At 38.9% G+C, this 25413-nt stretch overlaps 1 pseudogene; it reads left to right on the top strand.

Moving 5' to 3' along the window:
- Positions 1–7930, top strand: part of LOC130712664 (glycinol 4-dimethylallyltransferase-like) — a 41714-nt pseudogene extending 33784 nt beyond the window's left edge.
- The last annotated feature ends 17483 nt before the right edge of the window (positions 7931–25413 follow it).

Below are 25413 nucleotides of genomic sequence, written 5' to 3'. Positions count from 1 at the left end.
AAGTCTACAAGAGCTATCAAAAGGCCATCATACTTGCAACATTTCAAATTTGATTCTCTTCCTAGCAGAAGCAGTACAGCTCATAGCATAGCACATCATTATTCACATAATAAATTGTCTGCAGCTCATAGTGCATATGTGTTCAACATTACTGCCGATCAAGAACCAACAACCTTTGCAGAAGCTAGTAAGTATTCTTATTGGCAAGAGGCAATGCAAGCAGAAATAGCAGCTCTAGAAAAGAATGGTACTTGGAAATTAGTAGACTTACCAGAAGGAGTAAAACCTATAGGAAGCAAGTGGGTTTTTAGAATCAAAAGAAATGCTGATGGGACCCTTGCTAGATACAAGGCAAGACTTGTTGCCAAAGGATATAATCAGATAGAAGGCCTTGATTATTTTGATACTTTCTCTCCAGTTGCAAAGTTAACTACAGTGAGAATGGTTCTGGCATTAGCTGCAGCAAAGAACTGGAGTTTGCATCAGTTGGATGTAGACAATGCCTTCTTACATGGTACTCTTGATGAAGATGTGTACATGAGTATTCCAGCAGGAGTTAATTCATCCAAGTCTGATCAGGTGTGCAAGTTGCAGAAGTCCTTATATGGGCTTAAAAAAGCCAGCAGAAAATGGTATGAGAAACTGTCTATGCATCTCAGGAGTCTTGGTTATCATCAAACAGATTCAGATCATTCATTGTTTGTCAAATTCCAAGATGGTCACTTCACTGGATTACTTGTTTATGTTGATGATGTGATTCTCTTTGGAAATTGGCCAGCAGAATTTCAATTAGTAAAAGACTCTTTACAAGAAGCTTTTGGGATCAAGGATCTAGGCGTCTTAAAGTATTTTCTTGGATTGGAGGTAGCTCATTCCACACAGGGAATCTCACTTTGTCAAAGAAAATATTGTCTGGACCTACTTTGGGTAGCAAACCTGTTACCACTCCTCTGGATCCTGCTTCTAAATTAGTTTCTGATCAAGGTACACCCTGTGAAGATGCAGCAACTTATAGAAGACTTGTAGGAAGATTGCTATATCTTACTACCACTAGACCAGATATATCCTATGCTACTCAACAATTGAGTCAGTATAAGAGCAATCCCATGGATATTCACTATAAGGAGCATTAAGAGTATTGAAGTTTCTCAAGGCTGCTCCTGGTTTAGGACTTTTCTTTCCTAGAAACACACCTGTCACTATTCAGGGTTACTCAGATGCTGACTGGGCAGGTTGTTTAGATTCTCGCAGGTCCACATCAGGCTATTGCTTCTACTTAGGAGGTTCTCTGATATCCTGGAAGGCAAAGAAACAAACAACAGTTTCCAGGTCCTCTAGTGAAGCAGAATATCGAGCTTTGGCTTATGCTACATGTGAGTTGCAATGGTTATTATATCTTCTCAGAGATTTACAGATTACTTGTGCCAAAACTCCAGTATTATTTTGTGACAATCAAAGTGCATTACACATCGCTGCTAATCCTGTTTTTCATGAGAGAACCAAACATCTGGAAATTGATTGTCATGTTGTGAGAGAGAAATTGCAAGCTGGAGTGCTTAAGCTTTTGCCCATCCCTACTGCTCTTCAGGTGGCTAATATTTTCACAAAGGCTCTTCAGCCACGGGTTTTCCAAGGGTTTGTTGCTAAACTTGGCATGGTCAACATCTTTCGCTCTTCAGCTTGAGGGAGGGTGTAAAAGATCAAGGACTTGAACTGGAATAAAGTAGAAACTACAAGGACTGTTCTGTAATAATTAGTTAGTTAGTTTCTAGTTTGTTAGTCAGTTATCTTAGCTGGCATACAGCTGGCAAGTTTGTTAGAGTCTAATCATAGTTTGTTAGACACTAAGCATAGTATAAATAAGAAACTCAGTGTATTATGATGATTGATTGAATACAATTGAACAATCCAGTTTTATCATCATCATCTTCTTCTTCTCTGAAGCTCTCTGAAGCTCTCAGGAGTTTTCAATTCTTTGACACCTATAACCCAGACCTTTCCAGCATTGCTCCTGTTCTTCCACTCTTTCTTCTGCATCCCCAAAGGTGTGTTGAGAATTGCAAAGGGGATTATGCGGACTTTCTTATGGGGTAGATCCGAGTCAGAGACCAGGATTGCATGAGTTATGTAGGATCATGTCTGCAGACCCCGTGAGGCGGGTGGACTAAGGGTGAAGAACTGGGATCTATTCAATGTGGCTTTGTTGGGCAAGTGGGGATGGAAGCTTATGGCGGGGAACAATAATTTCTGCAGCAGAGTGATATGGGCATGGTACGGTAATAAAATCGAGGAAGGGGTTATGAATGTTGCGGCTCGTGACCAAACTTCATTTTTGAAATGAAAATTTCCTAATTAAAATTCATTACTCGAACCAAAATTAAGCTAATAGATAAAGATGAATGATTGTTTCTAACAAAGACGCACATGAGAATTTTGATAATGTATATCTTGACGGTAATGTTAGTATTTTGAAAAATTTCAGGTACCCTTATTAAGATGGAAGCGAGATCCGGTGCTTAGTTTAATGTGCGTTATTTCTTCTTGGATAGCCTTATTCCCAATCGGACCTTTCTTTCACATACAGGTTTTGTCCTAAAGCTAGTTGTGATTTCCAAATAATTTATTTCTCTACAAGCATGTGTAAGTTTTTATGCACGTTAATAATAAAGAATATTGATATCATGTTTTAAGAGTTAGTTTTGTTGGATTTATATATGATCAACTTGAAACCACCAATCATATTAGAATGAGTAACACTACTGTCATATTTTTTCTTTTTTTCTTTTGGAAAATATATATAGAAATCTAACTATACCAACGATAACTATTACACCCGAATAACATAGAACACATAACTAACTAATTTTCTATAAATCACATAGTAAATTTAAGCCACAAGCGGTTGAGAGCATCCATTGTATTATTAGTATTAGTATATTTATTTAAGCCACTTTTGTACTCTTTGGGTTGAGATAACCCTAGTATCTCTATCAATATACATATTTGCTTATCAAAAAAAATTATATATATATTTATCCAGATAGGCTATAGCACTAGAAATTTACTTTCCTATGACATCCCTTTGATGATATTGATTAAGGTAAGAGAGACGAAAAGAAAAAATAAAATGAGCTATTGAACTTTTTCACAATAGTAGTGTTGGTATATATGTATTTTATTAGTGCATCATAACTTTTCATTTAACCAATTTATCTTCATGAGGAAGCCAAATATTTTTTTATTTCTAATTTGTGTACCAATATCCAGACTTTGGTGTTTAAAAGGGCAGCTACTTTTTCGAGATCAATGATGTTCGTCATTGTATTCATGAGCTTGTACTCTGTAGGTATTGGGTTGTTCAAGGTAAATTAAGGCCAAAAATTTCTCATAGCATATATTTGTTTTCAATATCATGATTTTGGTTCAATATTCTACCTAATGTAATCATTTTACTCGTTTTATACAGGATATAGGTGACATCGAAGGAGATAAAGCATATGGTATCTATTCTTTTGCAGCACGTCTTGGTCCAAAACAGGTGTGTCCTCCAGGATATGCATCATGAAGAAAAATTAGTTGTGCCCTTCTATGTATCCATAATCCATGTGTTGTTCCAGTGTTCCTAACTAATATTTTTCAGGTATTTTGGATTTGTGTTTCCTTTTGTGAAATGGCTTTTGGAGTTGGCCTTTTGATTGGAGCAACCTCCCCTTCCCTTTGGAGTAAAATTGTCTCGGTAAGCTGCAATTAAATCCTTCTTCTACTTAAGGAATAATACTACATAAAGTAGTAGAACAAAACTAAAGACTAACCAACATTATAACCCTGTTGGCCAAACTTATCCCAATTCATATACACCTGAAAGATCCTTTCAACTTCAAGTAAAAGACAGATTCTGAGAATTCCTCAAACATACAAATTTCAACACATCATAATAAGAGACTCCTTTAATTCTCGTAGGGAGGGAAATCAAACAAACACTCTGTTCTGGGAACTTGGGAAATACCTAGGTCCGACCCCACACTCTCACAAAGGACAACGGTGGGACCCGGGACCTAGGAGTTAATTTCCCTCAACCACCCTAGAAAGCTAGGGACTGAACCTACCACACGGGGAATCCTGGACCGTGAGATCTCACTAGCGTCGCAGGAATGACAAGAGGATCGAACGACTGGGAGCCACCCGCATACAGGGCATGCATGACTGTTCAGAGAACCCTAGTAACTCCTCCGCGAAAACGCCGCCCTTAAAGCTCATGCTCCACTGTGGCAGTGGACCAGAGCTGGGGGAATACACTGTTCTGGGAGACGCTCCAGCCGATCACCCCCCGGGTCGATCACACTGTCTCCTCACCCGATCAAGACTAAGGACGATCAACCCTGATCGACCAAGCGATCCCACTATTTCCACTCCATACCGCACGAGCGATCAGCTCAAGCTCCACTGTTCTGGGAGCCTCCAAAACCGGCCGTCCCCCAAGGACGATCGGCCTAATCTCGTAGCTCAAGCTCCACAACGGCACCGCCCTAAAACGGGATCGAATCTAAAGGAAGTCGTCTTCTAACTCTACGCTCCTTATTCCTATGACCTGGTCTAGACCAGAAGGAAGGGGAGGGGAGGAGCGCGCGAACCGTGCAACCGTCCACCCATAGACCCACATCACAAGCTGCAGGGAGATCAGGTGGGAAGATCACCCTTAAGCTCATGCCCCACTGAATCATTGGGCCAGAGCTGGGGGACTACTGTTCTGGGAACTTGGGAAATACCTAGGTCCGACCCCACACTCTCACAAAGGACAACGGTGGGACCCAGGACCTAGGAGTTAATTTCCCTCAACCACCCTAGAAAGCTAGGGACTGAACCTACCACACGGGGAATCCTGGACCGTGAGATCTCACTAGCGTCGCAGGAATGACAAGAGGATCGAACGACTGGGAGCCACCCGCATACAGGGCATGCATGACTGTTCAGAGAACCCTAGTAACTCCTCCGCGAAAACGCCGCCCTTAAAGCTCATGCTCCACTGTGGCAGTGGACCAGAGCTGGGGGACTACTGTTCTGGGAAACCATGGCACGGACGACCAAAGCAGGCCCAGGGCGGAAACCTAACGAAACGGCCACCACCGCCCGCGGACGACCACCGCTCCAGGAAACCCTTGAACGGACGACCGGAGTGGACCTAATGGGACGATCACCCACCAAACGATCGCTACCTCCTTCCGACCCGCTTGGGATGGAGGGGACTTCCCTTTTGAGTACAAGACAATCACCGGGCCCACCATGTAGGGGTTGACCTATCCCAACCACCCTACGATACTAGTGGTTGGAGGCACAGATCCCAAGGAACCCTGGACCATTGGATCACTGCTTTGCGGCAGGGAGCAACAGAGGATCCAACAGCCCAGGATGAACCAAGTACGAGCCAAGGCATGACGTTGCATGGCTCCAACCCTAATTTTCCTTCGTGTATATAAGGGGAGCTCCTCCTTCATATTAAGGTAACTCATTTCTTCACCTCTTCACTCACTCACTCTCATTCCCCTACTTACTTTGGCATTGGAGTCTCTTGCAGGAGCCCCACCCGGGACCTTCTCCGACCGTCCCAGCTTCGCCGCGCCCCTCACCTTCTACCTACCCCCGGCTTCTTGGGTAGTTTGATCGCTTCCCGATCACACTCCTGACATAGTTTTCGTCCCAAGTCCTGCAACAGTTTTCCACCATGTTTAAATCGCATCAGTACCACGAAAGAATTTTCCACCTGGTTGGGCGCTTCTCAATTCGGAAGCAGAATAAACATCATAGAATATTGCAATAAATCCAAATTACAATGGACTTGTCACACCCTTCTTTAGCTAAATATTGAACAATACTATTTCTTTCCCTTTATATATGGCAGATATCAATACAACTTGTTTGCTTCTGAAAGAATGTGATGCAAATTTCTATTTAACACTAGATAATTCTAGGAAGCTATTACCAAGATGAGTCTTGAAACATGCATCTAAAATCAACTAATAATTAAAAAATAAACTACCGACATAATCAATCGATCCTAGGAAGCCAATAAATTGGCAATTATATTGAATCAAGCTGCAGCAAGTTCAAGCTTGCTAGCTTCTATACAATCATATCTATTTATTTTCCATTCCAACAGTTCCCTTAACAAATCAATCTTCTTCAGAGTGTTTTCCCACTTCCAGGGCCTATTCTTTTTATTCTTGGCGGTGGAATCCATTCACTTATGCAGACACTGGTAGTTTTTGTGGAGACGCATGAGTCTAAATTGTGTAGCGGAAAAAGGACAGTTGCATCAACCTTGTTTAAGTAATGATGATAGTCTTAATCTATGAACATGCCAGATATTTTCATCCTCAAATTTTTGTTTGCATGAAAATGAGTTCATTTCTCCCCAAACAGACTGACCAAATCAAGGAGTAAGGGACTAGGCTCCATATATATAAACAGATCTGAACCTCTTCTGCTACCCTAAAATATGTAACAAACCTTGCAATGAACCCGGGAAGATCGCATAACAGCAGAAGATGACAAGAAGCTAGATTCGGTTCCTTCACCACAAAGAGAGCAGGCCATCCACATAAACATCGAGACCTTTGGAGGAATGATTTTTGCCATCCTTCTGAACCAAACACTTGCTTCTCCACAACAAGCAAACAAGTTTTTACAGTGAAAAACCCCATCCGATATTCAACACTCCACTGGAAGGTGTCATCAGAATTAGTACTCATGATTGTATTCATCATATTGCTTGCTAGGATGAAAATTCTAGGAAAACATTCTCACTTCTTATCATCTAAAAACAGAACTCTATCCCCTGTTCTGACACTGCATATGAGTATCTTATTGAACACATTTGAATACATTATCCTCCAGAGAAAGGTTAACAATTTCATGCTTATATTTTGCACAAATAATTCTTCTTTGTCCCAAACCTCCTAATCCACTTTAATCGGAGAGTTTATTTTCCAATGGCTCCCTCCCTTCTACCCTAAAGAAAAACCCTCATTATTTTGTCAAGTTTGTACATGATCTCCACCGGATATTTGAATACTAACATGATGTATAAGGGGATAGTTCTTAATTCAAATTTTAAGGCATCTAAGAAGATGTATCCACCATAGCAGATTTAGCATAAAGTTTACTAGAGTCCATTATACTCTTTCCTTTTTTAATATTATTAGTACCTTCTAATATGACATCTATCTATGCTTTAATAAATAAATATTTCCCTAAGAAAGTTCTATTTGTTGAATAGATTATTCTGGCTTTAATTAAAATCTTGATAATAGTTTCAAATGAATAAGCTTAGGTCTATTCTGGCTTTAAACTTAATTTCTTGCAATGTTTGAAATCTATTTGGTGCTTATGTGTTAGTGTTTGGGACATGCTGTTCTGGCTTCAATTTTCTGGTACAATGCCAAATCAGTAGATTTGAGTAGCAAAGCTTCCATAACATCCTTCTATATGTTCATCTGGAAGGTAATCATCAACTTAAAGACTGTTTACCTATTATTTAGTTCAATATAATGTTAATTATTTTAAACAAATGGGTATGTAATTAATTTTCCCTTGTTATGAGAAATTTGACTTCTAATGATTTCTAAATTTCTATAGAAATAAAAAACGAGGGTAAATTAGCAATAGTGAATACATATTTCAAACTTAGTTGATGAACTTAATCATATATTGGTTTAATTTTATCTTCTGGTGAAAATTAAACACTGTTCAAAACATGGAACATACCGAGATAAGAATTAGTGCCAATATATCTGTGTATTTATTTTCAAAGTATTTTCGTTGAAGTCTTTGTATGTTCTAGTATAAAGTGCAACATGATCTTATATTTATGCTTTGTTTCTTTTGCAAGATATTATCTGCAGAGTACCTCCTCATGCCTTTAGTGCTTAGATGAAGATGCAGCAGCACAGTTGACTTGTGAGAATGAGTGTTGTTTTAAGTGGTGTCTTTGTGCCAATTTATGTGTGATTTGTAATCAATATACTTTTTAAGAGTTAAGGCCTTCATGAACTTTGAAAAAGTGGTAGACTGCATGGAAAATAACACTACATGTGTTTATTTTACGGTTGCAAAAAAAGTAAAAGTGCATTTCCTGTGGTAAATTGTAATTTCTGTGAATGTACAATGAGGACAAGTGTATGTGTGTCTGAAAAGTATCTTAATGTAATTTTTTTGTCTTCTACAAGCTAATTTCTATTAGCTCAATTTATCTTTTCAATTTTTTTGTTAAGCCTCAATGTAGTATCAAGCTGACTTAACCGAAAAGAAAAAAACAAAATTGGGTCAAGCAATTAGATGCAGGTGCACATGGTCGGCTTAGGGTGGGGAAATTAAAACCAATGGAACTCGACACGATTTGAGATTTAATTAAACTAGACTTACACCCGCGCATCGAGTAAGATATTTTTCTTAAAAAATGGTTAGTTTTGTGATGTATGATAAAAAATTTCAAAGCAGGAAACTTAATGAGGGTAGTAAGAATGAGAGTAGAACATACTAAGGCATAATGCTATAATGGTAGAAGTGACACCTAATAATATGGCTGAGGTGGAAAAATTATGTGCAGGAGGAGTAAAAGGACATTGCTAAGGTGGTGATTCATGTACCCACACCAGTTATTTTCTCAATATATTACAATTGGTACACCCACCTCGTGACTAAATGACCAAATTAACCATATCTTCTGTTCATAAATGATTCAAAATTCCCATAAATTTTTCTGCCCTAACAAAAAGCAACCTTTGAGAAGCAAGTATGAGAAGAACAAAGAGAAGCAATGAAGCATCACTATGATGAAAACTCATTTGTTATCAATATGTGGATGTTCACTGTGTCAATGTGTCTCCAACTTACAACTTGTCGGCGCTAATTGAGTCGATTAGTTGAGTGTTGATATTTAGTTAAATTATTGCAGCATAATATACCTGATAATAGAATCAAAGTTTATATAAAAGGATATCTATAAATAAAAATGTACTATAAAGAGTTAATCATAGATTTCAGAAAAATGATAGATTTCATTATCCTTTACATTCAATATACTATTGCACTAGAAACTAAACCCGGGCGTTGCATGGGTTTGTTTTTAAGTTATGTATCTATTATTTGTTAAAATAATTTATGTAATATGACAAATTATTGAATAGTAGTTATTAAGAATATAATAAACATATGTAATGTAATTACATTAATGAAGTTCAATAAAAAAATTATTGTATACTAATTTTTTTAGTTTTTTTTCTGTAATAAACATTTGGTCCCGGTCATCTTTGAATATACCGACAAATTCGAGATTTAGTCACAATTAAGGCTCCTCATCCCTCTCCCAGAATATATTGTGTGGAGATCGAACCCGAGAGCTCTTCACACTCACTCAACCTGCGTTGCCAACTGAACTACCCCTCTTGGGTTAATTTTTTAGTATATTAAAGCACATAATTTATATTTTATGTTTTTTTAATAAAAATTATCTTCAATTTATTTGGTGATTATATGTTTAAAAAGTAATGCACTCTCAATGTTAAGTAAAATGATGAAAATATATAATTAGAGCTGAATAAGTTAGTCCATGCTGGTGTAAAATCATCTATAAAAGTAAACAAACTTTTATAAAGTGGTATTTATCTATTGCTTTCATGTTTTGGCCATCAAAGTAGTGTTTTTAGTTGAAACTTTATGAGAAGTGTGCTAATGAAAGTTTAATGTCGAAACATATTCTTAGTGACACATATAAAATTTATACTATTTATTGCATAATGAGTATTTAATTAGTTAATATGCAGTTTGTAAGAGCATATATTTTTTAATTTAATTATGAATTAAGATAATAATTTATCTTATTCCACAAATGTTATATAGTTTTATAGAAAGTAAAAAATTATAAAACCCCATAAGACAGTTTGAAAAAACAAATCGTCCAACCTAATGAATGTCTATTACAAACTTACAATGGTTAAAATTAACTCTTTGGATCCCTGAGATTCCGTCCTTAAGAAATGCACTTTATGATAGACCTTTAACTTTCACTACACTTGAGGAGAATTTGATTCCCTCAGTAGAACATAGATGTGGTTAACGCAAAAAAATTATAAGGACTTAGTTAAAAAAGATTCTTAAACTCGTGTAGCATAATAATGTGCAAAAGTGAAAGTTGGTTAAGAATGGTTGTTATTTTTTTTCAATGAAGAAATATTGTAGCTATATCAAATATGATTTCATTTAGGAACTTTATTAAATACTTCATTGCATACTACATTTTTAGTCTATTGTAGATGAGTGCAACAATGATAAACCTGATAGGAGGTTATAAACTCATATTAAATATTATTATAAAACATATATTAAATCAAAATTATAACTAACCAAAAAATTTAAAAATTAAACTATTTTGACATATAAATTTAATTAAATTATTCTTTTTTTTTACAGCATAAAGAACTTTATTGAAAAAATGATCAAACATACAACCAATGGATACTTGCATGACTTGCATAACATAATTAATATATATATCTCATAATTTAATTAACATAGTTTTTAATATATTTAATTCATTTATCAGCATATATGCAGTTAAATAGAAAATTACTCTATGATAATTTTAAATATCAATAACTATTCAATAAAAAATATTTATTAATCTATTTTATATAATTATAATTCTTAATATTATTTATAATTACTTAATTTTAATTCTTAATATTTGTCAACTCAAGTTATTTTTTAAAATTATCACTATTATTATTTAATATAGATATTTAGTTAATATTTAATGTAGGTAGTTGAATAGCTTTTGACAATACAATTTTTTTTTTCAGTTTTTAATCTTATTATTTAATATATTTATTACAAAGATAATTTATTATTACTTAATGCATTATAATACATGCAATCTTTACTAATGTATTTAATGTAATGGTTCAAGTGTGCTTTACTTATATATATAGATATTGAGGGCTGGAACCAATAACATTGTTATAAAAGTTGATCAAAACTTCTGATACCATAATGCAAAGAGTCTTAAAAATCTTTAAACACTTCATTAGCATTACATAATGAAAGTCTAAAATACCATTTAAACAGGACAAATATGAGCACATTCAATAAATAAAAAAGATGGAAAATGGGCCATTATCGTGTCTCTAAGCATTGTCCTGAAAGAAGAATGAGCCTCCACTAATCGTGTGCATTTTTTAGTCTTCCTCCTACATTTTATGAGCACCGATTCCAGGTCCTGAATAATTATCTTTTTTTCTTAAATTTCATAGATAATTTTAGGTGCTGCAACATGTTACCAAGGACAAAATTCTTCATCTTAAATTTCAGCAAAGATGTGAGACCAGAATGAAAATATATTGGTATCCAACACTATTTCCCTTCACTCAGTACAACAAACATAAATTCATTTGATGAACTATGGAATCACACGAAATGTGATTGGTGTGCGAGACTGGGATTAAAGCCGAAAAATAGCTCTGAAGCAACCCCTTTATATTATTTCAGAACACAGGAATGTGATTGGTGTGCGAGACTGGGATTAAAGCCGAAAGTTGGTTGAAAAGGGGTGGTGGGTCATAGTCGTTGTAGAACTTCCATTTGTTTTTTAGATGACAATGAAGTTATGATAGCTCAAAGGGGGTGGTGATTCATGGAGGTTGCAGACTTTTATCCTTGTTATTGAGTACAACAATGCTTTCAACTTAATCTGATTTGTAGTGAAGCCTAACCAAGTTGAAAACATACTTAATTTTGAGCACCCTAAAAATCAAACTGAGAAGAAGAGTTGTTTGAGGATTACACAACTGTCACAAACATGGAGACTCCAGCCATCAATAGCTACTATCTTAATGCTGGGGAAAACTTTCAAAAGAAGCTATTATTAAGAATTAAGTTTGGAAATGAGCACTGAGAATACAAACATGAAGACTCCACACAACTTATGCACTGAACATGGAAATGAGCATAATTGTATTAAAATTTGGAACTATTAAGAATAAAGAAAGAAATAATCCATACCATATGTATGAGAAAGTTAGATCCTCACTTTAGCTTAAAAAGTTTTATGAGTAAGCCTCTCTTGTAGACACCCCTCCTGATTGAGGATGCATGCTGAGCCATTGAAGCACTCCACTGCAAGCTAAAATTCACAAAAGCAAATAATTACACTAACAGGACAGTATGAGAAATAATTAGAATGCATCTAGGTACTTACTATTGCTAACCCAACAAAAAGTAAGCGATGAAGGTATCCTCAATTTGGGTAAATAGCTCACTTGGTCCTTGAATGTGTCAACCGCCTTCAAGTTGGTCCCTAAACTTTTAAAATGCATCCTGCGGTCCCTGAATGTGGCAAACGTCATTCAAACTAGTCTCTGACGTTAAAAAAAGAAACGGACGTTAATGAATTTATTTTTTTTATTTTTTTTTGCCTAGCTGGACTGCCACATGGAACTGAAATGTTGGGAAAACATTTTGACGTCAATTTAATCCCTGAATGTTGCAAACTAGTCCCCAATATAAAAATAAAAAAAAAAAAACTTCTCTCATAACTTGTCATCATCATCACTAATCATTTTCAACCTCTTTCCATCTTCAAGTTTAAAGTTTTCCTAATATTAAATTTATCTTTGTTCATCTTCTATTTCATCTTCTTCTATTGAAAATCAAACCCAAAAAATTTTCAATTCATCTCCTCGGTTCTACAACAACTCTCCTCTCATCACAACTCAATCTCAGGATATGATAATAGGATTGCATATAAGTGGCATTTTATAAAATCCAAAATAGCAGAACCTTTTTGTTCTTCATACACGCTGGTTTCCAAATCCCACTTTTTATCCCATTGAAGCCACAAAAGGCCAAAACAAACACACATTATTTTCTCCAAATCAAACAAAACCAGAAGCTAGAAACAGCAGCATCCAGCAACGTTGTAGAATAACAAAACCAGGATTGAAGAACCACGAAACCATAATTGCTATTGCAAAACAATGTTCCAGAGATAGACAGAGCCACGCAACAACGCAATGCCAATTTTCATGTTAATTCGGTAGCAATGGAAGGAGTTTCTGGTGTGGTGTTGATGAAGACGGTGAGATGAAGATCGAATTTAGGATTACAGTTTTTTATTTATTGAAGTTGTTTATTTATTTATTTAATTATTTTATTTTAATATTTTCTGGGTTTAAATGCCACGTCAGCTTTAGGCTTGAAAAAAAAAATCCATATTGTTAGAATATAATATAAAACCATTAATGTGACATTTACCCAATGCTTAAGCTTTTGGAATTAAGTGGTTATTTTACATGGTATCAGAGCCGATGGTTGTTTGACCACGGGCCTGAGCCCCTATCCAAGATTCATTGGTTGACTTCCCATATTTTGGTCACCCGTTTCATTTCACGCTCCAGATGTTCTACACTGGGCGTGAGGGGGTGTGTTAGAGTCCCACATTGACTAGAGATGTGGCCAAGCAATTGCTTATATATGGTTGTGCAAACCTTAACTCTTGAGCTAGCTTTTGGGTTGAGTAAGGCCTCCAAAACATATCATCATTCCGTTAATGTCCGTCAACGATTTTAACGTTAAGGACTAACTTGAATGACGTTTAGCACATTTAGAAAACAAAACAAAATGGGAGTTGGTTCATGTGACGCTTCAATACTATTGATTACACTGCCAATTTGGTTCATGTGACGCCCGGGGCCGACGAGGGCGGGGAGTGATCGCCGGTGCAGTAAGGCACGGACAAGGAGCGGCTCCTGACAGGCTTCTAGGCGGAGGGGCACATGAATGAACCGATTTCACACCCGAACAAGAGGTATTCCGAGACTGTATAGGGATGGACTATACAGTTGAGGAGGGCATAAAAGATTTGATTGGTACTACTCATAACAACAAGTTGCAACTTCTTTTCGGGAGCCCAACTGATAAGTTTTCCCAGGAAGTGCGCGAGTGAGAACAAAGCGTACTAAAAAGACTCGTGTTGTTACCGTGAGGCCAGTCGTCAGATCGGGATGTTACAAGTGGTATAAGAGCCGACCTCTCCCAGTACGGTGTGGTTCGGGGACGAACCAAGCGGAAGCTGGTGGGCCTGTGACGCCCGGGGCCGACGAGGGCGGGGAGTGATCGCCGGTGCAGTGAGGCACGGACAAGGAGCGGCTCCTGACAGGCTTCTAGGCGGAGGGGCACATGAATGAACCGATTTCATACCCGAACAAGAGGTATTCCGAGACTGTATAGGGATGGACTATACAGTTGAGGAGGGCATAAAAGATTTGATTGGTACTACTCATAACAACAAGTTGCAACTTCTTTTCGGGAGCCCAACTGATAAGAACTCCATGGTTAAGTGTGCTTGCCTTGGAGCAATATCGTGATGGGTGACCTCCTGGGAAGTTTTCCCGGGAAGTGCGCGAGTGAGGACAAAGCGCACTAAAAAGACTCGTGTTGTTACCGTGAGGCCAGTCGTCAGATCGGGATGTTACAAGTGGTATCAGAGCCGACCTCTCCCAGTACGGTGTGGTTCGGGGACAAACCAAGCGGAAGCTGGTGGGCCTGTGACGCCCGGGGCCGACGAGGGCGGGGAGTGATCGCCGGTGCAGTGAGGCACGAACAAGGAGCGGCTCCTGACAGGCTTCTAGGTGGAGGGGCACATGAATGAACCGATTTCACACCCGAACAAGAGGTATTCCGAGACTGTATAGGGATGGACTATACAGTTGAGGAGGGCATAAAAGATTTGATTGGTACTACTCATAACAACAAGTTGCAACTTCTTTTCGGGAGCCCAACTGATAAGAACTCCATGGTTAAGTGTGTTTGCCTTGGAGCAATATCGTGATGGGTGACCTCCTGGGAAGTTTTCCCGGGAAGTGCGCGAGTGAGGACAAAGCGCACTGAAAAGACTCGTGTTGTTACCGTGAGGCCAGTCGTCAGATCGGGATGTTACAGTTCACCTATAGAATAGCTGCCAAAAAAATGAAAATTTCCTGATATAGTTAAAACAGAATTTTCAGTTTGAAACGAAAGAAACTTCGGAGAGGGAAGTCATGCAAATAAAATTTGGAAAAAGCAAATTTACCTTCAAAACGACATTGCAAGCTTATTCCATGATGGTTTTTTTTTTCCCATCAGTTAAAGATGAGGGGCTCGAAGTGTGATTCATCATGTAGTTTAGAGAACGTCATGGTCGTCGAAGAGTACAAATGTCACCATGCCACCAGAAACACCACTCGCTCAAGAACCATTGTAAGTTGTAACCCATATTTCAGTCATGTGCAGAGGAGCTTAAGGCATTAGTTGATGAAGTTTTAAGATTGAGGCGGCGACAAAGTGATTGGTGGAGGAAGAAGGGAATCTGCAGTTGTTGATGATCGTTCGCGAGGGTGGTTGAGGAGTGAGGAGGTAGAAGAAGAGTGAGGCATTAGGATTGAGGTATATTGGATAGCAACGAAGCAATTGGTGCATGAAGAAGGGGTTGTGCGGCGGTGGGGTTGGGGGTGTGCTGCGACGATAATATCAATAAAACGTTGGAGGTTCGTTAAGGAGTCGAGCCCGACGGCGGAGACATTGCAGACGTGTGAGGAAGCGAAATGAAGAGAAACTTTTGAGTGGGAAGTTGTGACGATATGGTGGCTCTTGGATTGCATAGAAAGGGATAGACAGTAGAAAGGATAGTGGTAACTGAGAGAAGGTGATTCGTCTAATGTTGTGGAACGAAGAAGAAGAAACCAAAAGAATACAAAAAGAAGAAGCATACAAGGAGTGAATCACCATTTTGGTCCCTAAGAAAGTAGGCATCGGTCATATTAGTCCCTAGAGATCATTAATGGTTAAAAAAATCCCTGTAAGTGTTGACGTCGGTCATAGTAGTCCCTATCTAAGTTTGGCCGTTAGTCCCTGGAACGGAAAGTGCCCATGTGTCACGTTATATGCCACGTAGGTTTCAATTCAGTCCCTTACGTTATCAATTTAGTTCCTAGGTAATTAATTTAATTAAAATAATGAGTTAAAAAATAAAAAATCCAAACTAAATTTAATTAAAATTATGAATTACAAAAAATAAAAAATTAACCAGATTTTTTTTAAATATTAATTATAATATAAAAAAAAACCCCAGATCCTTTTCATCATCTTCATGTTCTGGAAACCTAACCCAAACCCATCCCCTCCCGAAAGCCTCCACGCCACCCAGCCGCCACCGATTCACTACAGCGACCGCCGACCAGCCACCACCGATCTAAAGCCTCCACTCAGCCTCGTCAAGGGTCGCGGATTGTGGACTCTGTTTCTTCAAGCTTACTCTCAAGCAGATGGGTTTCAAATTTGGGTCCAATCTACAGGCTGTCCTCTTCTAATCATCCCAATTTATCTCCCTTATCTTATGATTTCAACTAGAGAAAACCCTTCACTGATTTCAACAAAAAGAAGCTAACTTTATCAATTTCAACTTGTCGGATCTGGTGCCTGTAAGACCCAAGTTTTTAATCTTATGCTAAGTGAATAAACATCTTATTCACGATTAGGGTTGATGTATCGTGAAAGGAAACCTGAACGAGAGTTTACTAAATGAAATAAATTTATGAAGGAGAAAGTTCAGGAAAAGTCTAAGGATTGTACCAGAATCGATAAAAGATATAGCACGATCGATATACGCTTAAACCTAGGTCAGAAACCCTAGTAAATAGCTAGTTTTCACTTAAAGTCACGATGGAAATTAATTCCAAAAACCTTCAGAGAAATGTTAGAACTTCTCTTATTCCTTATACGACAATCGTTTCGAGGCGAAACTCTAGGATCTACGAACGTCCGATTCCAATCATCGGAAGTTTGCCAAAACTAAAACCCTGATAGTTCAAAAACCCTAGAATCAACCGACGATGAAGACTTTTTCTATTCAGAGCTTCAAATGAAGATTCCACACGCGTACACCCATTTCTCTTGATGATTCCAATCTTTCTTCAGAAGGAAGTTTTCTATTCCGACGTCCGATGCAAAAAGCAACTTATCAGGTAAAATAGTTTTACACCGACCTTGCATTAGTTACAAGAAATACAAGGAGACCTCATTTTAGTTTTGGAATTCTTTCGCCAAAACATATCCTAGAATTCACGGAGAATGAAGCCGGAAAAATCAGATTCGCGAAACTTTCATTTTACCGCGTTTTGCCAACCTCTATATATAGCAAGAAAAGGAGAAAAAATGGCAAAACTTCACCATTTTCTCTCCCAAAACCCGCGAGCTTCACCAAAGAGGAAGGAGGAAGAGTTTTTCTTCATTTCTTGCTTGATCGTTGATTCAACAGTTGTTGCTTCAAGGTACCGAGGTATAGTCGCTAATCCTTACCTCTGATCGTCTTTTCCATAGCTTTTCTCTATGTCTTTCTGTGCTCATAGTTTTGAGGTTTTTGCAAAACTAACCTGATAATTCCAATTTTGATTCTAAACATCTTCCCTACGTTCTCCTTAGTATGTTTAGCGAATAATACTGCGCCGATTCTCGAAAAACTACCGTCGAGTTTCAATTCTGCTTAAAATACCCATTTTGGGGCAAAGCTTCTTCGTCCTTTGGGATGAAAACTATCGCCTTAGCTTAGTTTTAGTAGGATTAGTTGTCATAAACGTCGTTGGTGACGTCCCCATCCAATTTGCTTTTTGAAATTTCAGTTTTGAATTTCTGAGCTAAAAATAATGACCAAAATACCCCTGCGACAGTTTTTGATCCGATAATTTTTCCGAGTTTAGAATACCCTTAGTTACGGCTAATGATAGCATAGGAACCAAGTTTGATCGAAGAAAAATCGAGCCACCTAATTACCTAAAGTGGCCGAGAGCTATAGAGGAGGAGGAGGAAAATTCCTTTTCCAAAAACTTGTCCTTTCGCGCTAGATTATCGTACCTCGGAGTATGTACTACTTCGTGTAACCTTAGTGAGTATTGATTGCTGAGTTTCTGATAGTTTTTGATGGAATTCTGTGGTTTTACTCTAAAGGTTCTTTTGAGGATTTCTCTGAAGAACAAGGAGCTGGTTGTGAAGGAACTTTCGAGGACAACCCTGGAGAATCTGCAGGTGAGGGCTACTCACTGAATCTCTAGTTAATGCTTAGGGTCGATGCTTTCGACATTGATTTACTGTTTATGCACTTGTTTGTGTTTGATTGGAAAAATGTTTTCTGAGGCTTCGGCTGACAATGTAGATGATTCATCTACTGACTGCTTTTGAGATTGACTTACATGCTATGTGCTATGTGGGTAATCTAGGATGTGTGGTGCATGCTTTATATGCTAAGTGCTACGTGTTTATTCTGAAATGTATTGTTATATGACATGTTTGATGACTGTGATGATTTAATTATGTCTTTCGCTGATATCTGTGATTCTGAGGAGTGAGAATAGCGGGCAGGTCATGCCGATTTTATTTTGAGAGTTTTGGAGAAAGTTTGATAGGACGAATGAGATTCGGGCCTTGTTATGGTTATGATGGATCGAGACATTCTCTGGAGTCATTTGGGGATTAGGAGATCCCGAGAACTTATAAGATTTGCGATAAGACTAAAAGGATATTATTTTGTAAAGAAAATTCATAAGACATTAAACAACCTCTAAATCTTCAAATAATGATAATAAACTCGAAAGGGAGCTTTGGATGCAAATCTTAGTTTTGGAAAGCGAGAAGTGTCGTCGGATCCAAGTGTTGAGAAAATTGTGAGTTCTGAGTATGTTGATACTCCTTCACTCTTTGAGCAGTTGTTTAGCCATCCAAGGGATGTGCCGAGAAGCTTCACTGAGGCGTGAGACCTTGTGAATGCGGGATACTCCACTGAGGCGTGAGACCTCGTGCAAAGCATGGATCTTCACTGAGGCGTGAGACCTCGTGTGTAAGACCCAAGTTTTAAGCTTATTCTAAGTGAATAAACTTCCTATTCACGATTAGGGTTGATGTATCGTGAAAGGAAAACCTGAACAAGAGTTTACTAAATGGAATAAATTATGAAGGAGGGAGTTCAGGAAAAGTCATAGGATTGTATCGAAGTCGATTTAAGTTATAGCACGACTAATATTCGCTTTAAAACCTAGGACAAGAACCTTAGAAAATCAAACTATGTTCCACCCTTGGAACATTGTAGGAATTTAGTCCAAAAATCTTCAGAGAAATGTTAGAACTTCTCTTTTTCCATATATAACAATCGTTTCGAGGCGAAACTCTAGGATCTACGAACGTCCGATTCCAATCATCGGAAGTTTGCCGAAACCGAATCACTGATAGTTCAGAAACCCTAAAATCAACGGACGATGAAGACTTTTTATATTCGGAGCATCAAATAAAGATTTCATCCGCTTTTGCCCACTCTAATTGACGTTCCAGATCTTTCTTAAGAAGGAAGTTTCTGCATCCGAGGTCAAAATCATAAAGTGCATAAAGTGCATTTTAAGCCGGTACACATTAAAAACAAGCCTCGAAAACCAAAAATCATACTGATATTTCTTTGGAGAATTAGAAGATTCAGCGGGAAGAATATCGTGTCTAATATACGTTGGAATCAGTAGGAAAAATCGGAATCGCGAAATTCTCATTTTTCCGCATTTTCCATTTCCTATATATAGTATATGAAAGAAAAAAGAAAAAAACAACAAAAAAATCACAACACACACACACGGCTGTAGCTTCAAGAGGAGGAAAAGGAAGAAAAGTGATTTTTCCAATTCTTGACCGATCGTCGTTCCGTTCGTTGCTACGCGTAGGCCTCGAGGTACTGATGCTTTTCCTTACCTCTGATCGCTTTTTCCATAGCTTTTCTCTAGGTATTTCTGTGCTCATAGTTTTGAGGTTTTTGCAAAACTATCCTGAATATTTCATTTTTGATTCTAAACATCTTCCCTACATTCTTCTGAGTATGTTTAGCTAATAATACTCCGCCGATTCTCGAAAAACTACCGTCGAGTTTCAATTCTGGTGAAAATACCCATTTTGGGGCAAAGCTTCGTCCTTTGGGCTGAAAACTATCGCCTTAGCTTAGTGCTAGTAGGATTAGTTGTCATAAACGTCTTTGGTGACGTCCCCATCCAATTTGCTTTTTGAAATTTCAGTTTTGAATTTCTGAGCTAAAAATAATGACCAAAATACCCCTGCGACAGTTTTTGATCCGATAATTTTTCCGAGTTTAGAATACCCTTAGTTACGGCTAATGATAGCATAGGAACCAAGTTTGATCGAAGAAAAATCGAGTCCCCTAATTACCTAAAATGGCCGAGCCTATAGAGGGGGGGAGGAGGAAAATTTCCTTTTCCGAAAACTTGTCCTTTCGCGCTAGATTATCGTACCTCGGAGTATGAACTACTTCGAGTAACCTTAGTAAGTATCGATAGCTTAGTTTTCGATAGATTCTGATAGTATTTCTGTGGTTTTGCTCTAAAGGTGATTTTGAGGAATTCCCAGAGGAGCAAGGCGTTGGTTGTGAGGAAGAGTTTGAAGTTCACCCTGGAGAATCTACAGGTGAGGGCTTCTCACTGAATCTCTAGTTAATGCTTAGGGTCGATGCTTTCGACATTGTTTACTGTTTATGCACTTGTTTGTGTTTGATTGGAAAAATGTTTTCTGAGGCTTCGGCTGACAATGTAGATGATGCATCTACTACTATGTTTTTGAGATTTACTTACATGCTATGTGCTATGTGGGTAATATAGGATGTGTGATGCATGCCTTATATGCTAAGTGCTATGTGGTTATTGCTTAATATGTTGATATATGACATGTTGAATGATTGTGCTGAGTTAATTATGCTTTTGCAATGAAATCTGAGATTCTGTATAGTGAGAATTGCGGGCAGGTCATGCCGATTTTATTTTGAGAGTTTTGAGAAAGCTTGATGGGACGAACGAGGTTCGGGCCTTGTTTTTGTTTAGTGGATCGAGACATTCTCTGGAAGTGATTTGGGATTGGGAGATCCTGAAAATGTATAAGATTTGCGATAAGACAAAAGGGAATCTATTTTATAAGGAAAACTCATAAGACCTTAAATAACCTCTAAATCTTTACGTAATGATAACAATCTCGAAGGAAGGCGTTGGAAGTCAAATCTTAGTTTTGGAAAACGAGAAGTGTCGTCGGATCCCAGCGTTGAGAAAGTTGAGAGATTTTGAGTATGTAGATGTTGTTGTGCTGTTGGAGCAGCTATGGTTCTTGTGCTGTTGGAGCAGCTGTGTTGAGTATGTTGATGCTCTTGTGCTGTTGGAGCAGCTATATGTTGTTGGGCTATCCTGGGGATAAGTCCGGGAAATTGATAGTTTCCGAGTATGTGATACTCTTGCTCGTTGAGCAGTTTTGACCATCGGATTGAGATAAGTCGGATGATTTGGAGATCATCATGATTTATGTGTTGTTGTGAAGTGTGTCTTTTGTCGCAGAATCGACTTTACCTTAGGGTAAGCTTTTAGAGACTTTAATTTACCTAGAACACGTGGCGACGTGTCGAGTGAGATCGGAGACGTTGTTTGACTAATCATCCTGCATTCATGCAACATTAATGAGGTATTAACACAGGACGTACTCTGGACCTCGTCGGTTTCCAAAATGGTCATAAGACCCGGAATGCCGTGTAAGAGCGTTTGTAGACGTCTCTTGTAGCAGACCGAAATGGCAGACCTACGGGTTACGGCTGATCTGACTACCGCTGTTGTTGGAGTAAGAGGCACGCGGGCCGAAATGGTCCCACCGTGGCTGGTGCTAGGGCTGATCCGTTGATGTCCATCCGTTCCGGAATGCATATTGGTTGACTGGGTTAACCTGCATTGCATATCATGCAACATGCATACTAATTTAGTTGTCGAATGTGATTGTTATTTGTTAATCCTATTTGGAACATGTTAATTGTTATTATTGCTGTTATGTTCATTATGGAATGTGCAACCCTAGGATGTTATCCCTAGTTATAAGCCTATGTGGCTATTCTATTATCTGTATCTATCGGTGCTATTATTTACATAATTCTTTGGAGTTGACCCTCGCGTCTTATGTGTGTGCTTTGGCGGACAAACGCCCATTGTCAGATGTCTTTGGCGGGCTGGTTCACGACGGTTCACCCTTCGGGGGGAACTAGGGTTGAGATGCTGGAACAGGAGCGCATCGCGGTAGCGAGAGGAGGACGGATGGTGTACATAGACTAGGTCGTTCTGGATTTCGAATTCGGACGACGATCATGCTAGCATGTAGGATTGAGTGTTAGTGTGAGCTCCTCGAGATGGGATTAGTGTAGGAGTAGAGTCTTAGCTCTGAACATCATTTGTTTTCTTTGGGAACAGGGTAGTTTCCCGCCGATAGCTTTTTGTGTGGTTTCCTTACGGGAATCACAGAGAGTTGGTTGGACTTAGGAGGTCTTGTTTCAAGCCGATGGGCCAGCTCATTCTCAGTTTTGAGGGATGGTGTTGCGGACACTTCACCCTTTTCATTTGGTTTGTATATATTGCCTACGGGCGCTACACTTTCTCTTTTCCGTCACTGGAGGTTTACTCGCGACGTGGTTAGTTACTTACAGCGGGGGCTGTATTATATATTGCATATTAGTTCTGTTGTCTTTCGCAATTGCGTTTATTTAATTCAGTCTTGTCTAGTTATTATCAAAAATAATATTCACGTTTTTCCGCATTAAGTTTCTTTTTGGTTACTAAAGTGACGCCACCGAAATCGGGGTGTTACATTGTGGTATCAGAGCTTGTCGAGTCTTTCGGGAGTCTTTGGGGAATAGGTCTTCTGTGCTAGGTTGTGTGACTCTGCAAAGAGTGAAAATTGATTGTCTGCAAGCGATTTTTCGCTTAGAATTGATTGAAGTTATTGCTTAATCATATTGTATAGTCATGCTAAATGCTATCTTATGATTAGTACTAACTGTTTGTTTAACTAGAGAACATGGTGAACTCTAACCAACTTGCTGAGATGGTGGCCACTTTGGTCCAAGCAATGACTGTACAGACGAATGACAATGCACATAGGCGTGCTACTGAAGATACACGCGAGCTACACCGACCCCAGAGAGAAGCAGCCCTGGACCAGAACAGGGGACTGAATGATTTCAGAAGGCAGGATCCACCCAAGTTCACGGGTGGGACTGACCCGGACAATGCGGATCTGTGGATCCAAGAAATTGAGAAGATTTTCGAAGTACTGCAGACTGCTAAAGGGGCTAAGGTGGGCCTGGCAACTTATCTGCTGCTGGGCGATGCTGAGTACTGGTGGAGGGGTACCAGAGGAATTATGGGAGCTAACCATGAAGAAGTGAATTGGAACTCTTTCCGTGCTGCATTTCTAGAGAAGTACTTTCCAACTAGCGCTCGAGACGAGCGGGAGGCACAATTTCTGACCCTTTGTCAAGGGAGCATGACCGTACCTGAGTATGCTTCCAAGCTGGAATCATTGGCTAAGCACTTCCAGTTTTTCAACAACCATGTTGATGAACGCTACATGTGTAAGCGGTTTCTGAATGGGCTGAGAGCAGACATCGAGGATTCAGTGAGGCCATTGGGGATTATGCGATTTCAAGCTTTGGTGGAGAAGGCCACAGAGGTGGAGCTGATGAAAAAATAGAAGGATGAATAGAACAAGAATTGGGGGACCGATGAGGTCGAGCTCCCAAGACAACCTTGGAAAAGGAAAGTTTCAGATGAAGAAGCCTTATCAGCGCCCTATGGGGGAAGGATATACCCTAGGACAGTACAAACCGATGACCATTGCTACTGGAGGTGCAGGGAATCGAGTCGGCAACACAGATGTGACATGTTTTAGGTGTGGGAAGACTGGACATTTCGCTGACAAGTGCCCAGCGACTGGACCAAGATGCGTTAATTGCAACCGAGTGGGACATCTAGCTGTGGATTGTAAGGCGCCCAAGAGGGAGCCATCTGTTAACACTGCAAGGGGAAAGCGCCTCACTACCAGGGGAAGAGTTTATATCATGGACGGAGAAGGATCGGAAAAGTTAGCCAGAGGAGAGCGCAAGAACGACGGTAACCTTCTAACCATTCTTTCTCATTTTAGTATAATGCGCTCCATTACTCTCGTAGCGCATGCAACACACCTATCTTACTTATATTGTTTAAGCTTTGACCTCATAGTTATTACACCTATTAAGACTTTATTTGACTGTTGCTCGTGTTTAAACTATAGAAGTACACGAGGTTTAGAATAACACACTAGGCCTAGACAGTAGTCTTCCACCGATGCGTTTAAAAGGAAGCTAGAAGCTGAAGAATGAATCTCATAGAGATTCCTGCTGGGTATTATACGTACTATATTGAGGGTGTGTAGTTCCGTAGCGGCATCGTTGAAGATTTAATATCGGGATTGTTGTGACTGCTGGATGATAGGAACTCATTGACTGTTCCAGTGGGTTTTTCTAGATTTTCACCTTCGATGTATTAGGCCTGATCAACTTAATATTGAGGGGGTGATATTCGGAATCACAACTGGCGATGGACTTTGATAGAAGGATGTGTAAGATGAATTTGAATTGGTCGAGGATTAGTCGGATTCGGGAGGAAAGTTCGTGTTAAGTAATTGATTTCCTTTGGGGAATGAGTGTTCGTATTAAGAAATGAATATTCATTTAAGAAATGTTGGAGAGTTAAAGCATATTAGAGGTCCAAACTTAGTGAAGGCTTAGATTTTAGATCAATCGATTTGATCACGAACGCGTGAGACATAAAGTCTTGTCAAGTTTTGATCGAGAGACTAAGTATTGGAATGATTGGAGGATGGACAAATTACAGAAAGGGAAGTGTTCGTATCAAGATGAATACTTGAGGTATAGTTATGATTGGATCTTCTCGAGGATAAATCTCGATTTATCCGAAGTGTTAGGGATTTCAGTAAGCCTAAATTGGTTTGGGTGAGGCAGATTTTGAGGACGGAGACGACAATAATGGATTGTTGGATATTAAGAGGATGATTAGCTTATGAGTGGTCGATGAATTGATGATTAAGGGGATGAGTCTTATCATGCACGAAGTATTAAAACTCAAGTCGAGTTGTAATTTGAACGGTGACTAAGTAGAAGTTTGACTTCATGGTGCGAATGAGGATAATTCCGAAGTTGGAAGTGACGTTAATGGACTAATAGATTTCAAAGGAATGATTCATCTAGGAGTTAACAAGCGACCGAGTTGAGTTTTGGATCATGAGTGAGCATCACGAGGACCAGTTGAGCATTCACTCCGGAACATGGAGAAGTACCGAGCTTCTAATCAGCATTTTGGACGAACAAAAGCAAAGGAACAAGTGGTTAAGGTTGTGCGATTGCACGAATGCCAGCAAATATTATTTCCAATGGAGACCCGACGCAAGTGGTCGAACCGGACAACATAGAATTGGAAGATGATATGTCTTTTG

Source organism: Lotus japonicus, chromosome 4 (genome assembly GCF_012489685.1).
Source record: "Lotus japonicus ecotype B-129 chromosome 4, LjGifu_v1.2".
Classification (NCBI taxonomy): Eukaryota; Viridiplantae; Streptophyta; class Magnoliopsida; order Fabales; family Fabaceae; genus Lotus; species Lotus japonicus.
Note: the sequence above shows the minus strand (reverse complement) of the source record. Positions and strands in the feature narration are given on the sequence as shown.